We start from the raw sequence: 5,000 nt of genomic DNA, 5'->3' as shown, positions 1-5,000 counted from the left end.
TAAAGATTTTAGGCATTACCTAATCTTCAAATCTGTCCTTGTAACAACAATAACGATAAGACACAACATTCGTCAATAATAATGAAGAGAACTCAGAACTCAGAACTTAGAGAGATATGTTAAAAAAAAATTTTAAAACTTGATTATTCAAGGATAAAATTGTTGGGCATTGCCTAGTCTTCCAATCTGTCCTTAGGACAACAATAACAACAATAGCGATAAGACACAACATTTGTCAATTCTAATAAAGAGAGAGAGAGAGGGGTGGGGGTGGGGGGAGAAAACGAAACCTTTATTACTGTAGATTATCTCTCAACCTTGAAAACATCAGGCACACCCGCTTTAATCAATCTAACCCCGATCCGAATTAATACTCCCTATCTCCCACAACCACCCCTCATAAAAAAAAAGTAGTAAAAAAAAAAAAAAAAAAAAAAATCCCTGATTTCCATTCAGATCACTCCCGCCATGAGACCGAACCGACACAGCATAATATGGGGCCCGGCTAGCAACAGGATGAAAGTCCCCAAAACTTTCCATCCCCTCCTCCCCCCCCCCCTCCCCACCCTGCCTTCTCTCTCTCTCTCTCTCTCTCTCTCTCTCTCTCCCTCCCTCCCTCTTTCTCTCCCTCCCCCGCTCTCTATCCCCCCTCTGTCTCCACCTTCTTTTCCTCCCTCCCACTTCCCCCCTCTCTCCCCCCCTTCTCTCACTCCTTCCCTCCCCCCTCTCTCTATCTGTCTCTCTCTCCCTCCCTCCCTCTTTCTCTCCCTCTCTCTCTCCCTCCCCCGCCCCCCCCCTCTCTCTCCCCCTCTCTCTCTCCCTCTCTCTCTCCCCCTTCTCTCCCTCCCTCTTTCTCTCCCTCTCTCTCTCCCTCCCCCGCCCCCTCTCTCCCTCCCCCGTCCCCCCCTCTCTCTCTCTCCCTCATTCCCTCCCTCCCCCTCTCTCTCCCTCTCTCTCCCTCTCTCTCCCTTTCTCTCCCCCCTTCCCTCCCTCCCTTCCTCCCCCCTCCTCTCTCTCTCTCTCTCTTCCCTCCCTTTCCCTTCACCCCTCGTTAACGACCGGTGCCGGTAAATTGGGGTCTCTCACCTCTTTGTCCCCCCACTTGCCATTTTTCTTCGGAGGGGGTTGGGATGGGGGTGGGGGAGTGGGGGTGGCAGGGCGGGGGTGGGGGGGGGGAGAGGTTAAGAGGGTCGGAAGGAGGGGGGGGGCAGGAGGGGGGGGTGGAAGTACTGGCATGATCGCCTGCGAACTTTCTTCCGAAGAGGAAAAAAGAACGGGAGGGAAAAAAAAAAAAAGATGATGAAGAAGAAGGAAAACGCCGATGTGTCAGGACAGACACGCTCAATTGGAAGGACAACACATGAGAGACAGTTCATATCCGATTTAGCTGAGGAGAGGGTTGCAGGAGGAGGAGGTGGAGGAGCTGGAGGAGGGTGTCGTGGAAGGGGGAGTGGGGACATTGGTGAGTGGGTGGATGGGTTGTCGGGGTGGGGTTGTGGGGGGAAGGGAGGGGATTTGTTGGGGGGAGAGATGAAAAAGGGGGTAGGGGTAGGGGTGGGGGTGGGGAGGTCTGCAGTGGAGAGGCTGATGTGTGTAAGGAGCACAAACAACTCTGTGGGTGTGTCTCACTGTGTGTGTGTGTGTGTGTGTGTGTGTGTGTGTGTGTATCTCTCTCTCTCGTGCTCTCTTGCGTCCACGCATAATATACAGACCCAAGCTCTCATACACGACCGCGTACAGCGCGCATTCCACTGACATCCACAAGTGTGTTTGTTTTATATTAGTAGCAGTAATAGATACGTGTGTAAGATACTCACTACAATTTTCTGTATTTTGTGTTTCGTCCTTTGGAATTTCTTGCAGCCGTTATCGTGTTTATCGTGTGGTTGCTTGGAGGATTCCCTGTTTCACCTTATATGTTTCGCGAGAGCAAGGTGTAAATAAGCCATTATTCTCTGTTTGTGTCGTTCCGTTCATTAAAATCCCTGTCTCTCTGTCCGTCCCTCTCTCTGTCTTTGTCTGGGAGAGAGAAAAACAGAGACAGAGAGAGAGAAACAGAGACAGGGAGAGATTCTTGTCTTGTCTGGGAGAGAGAAACAGACACAGGGAGAGAAACAGAGACACAGAGAGAGAAACACAGAGACAGAGACAGAGACAGAGACTGGGACGGAGAAACAGAGAAGCAGAAAAAGACACAGAGAGAGAGACAGAGAGAGAGAGACAGACACACAGACAGACGGACAGAGAAACAAACAAACATAAGACAAAGAATCATAAGGAAACGGAACTGCGTTACACATATTCCACATGTCCCTTTCTACGTACTGGCATGGTAGTTAACTGATCAAAATAATGTTGTCGCGGGTGTTGTTGTCCTTGTTGATAATGTTAAACATGAAGAGGACGGTTATGATGACAACGACAACGACAATGACGACGCTGATGACCTTTGTTGAGCCATACTGAGTTACCCAAACAGCTGAAAAACACCCGGTAGTATTCAAATGTAGCTACGTGTTCATCCGACTGCAATGGCTGCTTCACACACAAGCAGACGACATTTTGGCACTTGACCAACTGAGCATAACTGGCGCTCAAATACCGGAGCAAGGCCGTTCAAATTTGAAATAAATCCCATTAAAACAAATGCTCCAAATATATATATATATAAACCAAATCTATGTATCATTCACTGCCAGATTATGTCTATGTGAGGGTTTCTTACGCTGTGTGTTCTTACTCTAACATAATATCAGTCCTATAGCTTATGTATGTGCTCACACACACACACACACACACACACTCTTCAATCAGTTAGAAGCATATTTGATTTCAGTTTAATCGTTCGTCAGTGTAGGGGATTTCAACTGACGCTAAGATTACGTCATTTTGTCTTTTCGTCACATATGATGCTACAGTTTACAGTTATATCTGTGACTGCTTGTTGGAAACTAAAGCCACACTTTTGTAGTGTTTGGATGTCAATAGATCAGGAACTTACAAGATCCAAAGCAGATTTTTATTGTTGCCACTTAACGACAATGACACGATCAGAGTTGCTCGCCGGCTCAATTGGGCCAAGTTGAGAAGTGTGTTTCTGACACTCGTTTGCACAAAGGTCAAGAGAACCGTGCCTTTCTCATTTACATTTTCTTACATAATGGAATGCTTCGGCTCCATTTGCTATCTGAAAAAACAACTCCCAACCTTAAAAAAAAAAAAAAAAACCACCTCTCCAGTACCAAATGAAGGATACTCTCTCAGCCACCCAGCCCCAGGCACGCAAATCGACATGGAGTAACTCATGTACGCTACACTGGATAATAATAATAATATAACATGAAAAAGAGGGGGTGAGAGAGTGGGGGGGGGGGGGGGGGAGGAGAGGTGCGGGCGGGGGGAGGCGGGGGGGGGGGGGGAGAGGAAAAAAATCCAACCGGAAAGTGAGCAAGCAAGGATGACTCACTCACTCATTCCATAGATCTTTTCATTCAACAAACACAAAGCTGTCAGAAAGCGAATACGATGGGGAGAGAGGAGGGGGAGGGAGGAGGAGGAGGGGGGGGCGGAAGGGGGACGGGAGGGGGGGGCTGAGAAGAAGGGGTGGGGGGTGGGTGTGATGGGGGTGTAGTTGGCTGTCCGTTAAGAGTCCGTACGTCCGGCAACGTCAGACATGGCGCCAAGCGCCAAGCAGAAGGAGCATCGATCAGGAAGTTGGCTAAATTTCTGGGGGGGGGGGGGGGGGGGGGGAAGTTTGTAACGTCTTGCCCCTGTCCTCTCTGATGATGTTTCTTTGTGGGGTGGGGGGGGGGGGTTTTGGGGGCGGTGGGGGGGGGGGGGGGGGGCGGGTGAGTTGGAAGTGTTTTCAAGGACGAAGAAAGTGGGGCGTGGGCGGGGGAGGATGAGTAGACAAATAAAGTGACGACAGAAAAAAAAACCTCTGAAAGAATGAGAGAGAGAGAGAGAGAGAGCGAGAGAGAGAGAGAGAGAGAGAGAGTGAGTCAGAGTGAGAGAGAGAGTCAGAGAGAGAGAGAGTCATAGACAGAGAAAGAGAGAGAGAGAGAGATAGGGTGTGGGAAGATATGGGGTAGATATACATGAGTGACAAAAAAGAGTTCAGTTCAGTTTGCTCAAGGACGCGTCACTGCGTTCGGACAATTCCATATACGCTACACCACATCTGCTAAGCAGATGCCTGACCGGCAGCGTCACCCAACACACTTAGTCAGGCATTGAGGGGGTGTGTGGGTGGGAGGGGGGGAGGAAGCATAAACAAATAAATGGATAAATCACTGATGAATAAATAATTCAACAAATAAAATAGATAAATGGATTTTTTTAAAGTAAGCAGATAGATAATGAAATTCAAATGCTGGGGGGAAAAAAAACAACTAAACAAATAGATATAAATAAATAATCTGATCAATCAATGGAAATAAAAGAGGAAGACAAGGTGGTGAACTGGGGTGAGGGGGAGGGGGGGAGATGCGGGGAGGGGGGGATGCGGGGGGTGCGGATGGGGGGGGGGGGCAGTTACAATAAATCACGACGACTAGGACGACGATGAGAAAAATGATGTAGAAAACAAGGAAAGGATAAAAAAAAGACCAAGGTGTTGGTGGGAAAGATGGGAGCTGAGAGGAATGTTGCTGCTGTTGCTGCACTGGCAATATAAGTTTTCGTAGAATGAACGCCTGCACTGGTAATAAATATATGGTTACGTAGAATGAACGCCTGCACTGGTAATAAATATATGGTTACGTAGAATGAAAGCCTGCACTAGTAATAAATATATGGTTACGTAGAATGAACGCCTGCACTGGCAATATATATATATGGTTATGTAGAATCAACGCCTGCACTGGCAATAAATATTTGGTTACGTAGAATGAACGCCCGCACTGGCAATAAATATATGGTTACGTAGAATGGACGCCCGCACTGGCAATAAATATTTGGTTACGTAGAATGAACACCTGCACTGGCAATATATGGTTACG

General features: G+C 47.9%; 1 protein-coding gene across 1 annotated transcript in view; it reads right to left on the bottom strand.

Moving 5' to 3' along the window:
* LOC143283963 (extracellular matrix protein 3-like) overlaps nt 1–5,000 on the bottom strand; it is a 290,875-nt gene that overhangs the window by 173,955 nt on the left and 111,920 nt on the right.

The sequence above is a fragment of the Babylonia areolata genome, chromosome 7 (genome assembly GCF_041734735.1).
Source record: "Babylonia areolata isolate BAREFJ2019XMU chromosome 7, ASM4173473v1, whole genome shotgun sequence".
NCBI lineage: Eukaryota > Metazoa > Mollusca > Gastropoda > Neogastropoda > Buccinidae > Babylonia > Babylonia areolata.
The sequence above is the reverse complement of the archived record's forward strand: the minus strand, read 5'-3'. Positions and strand labels throughout refer to the sequence as shown.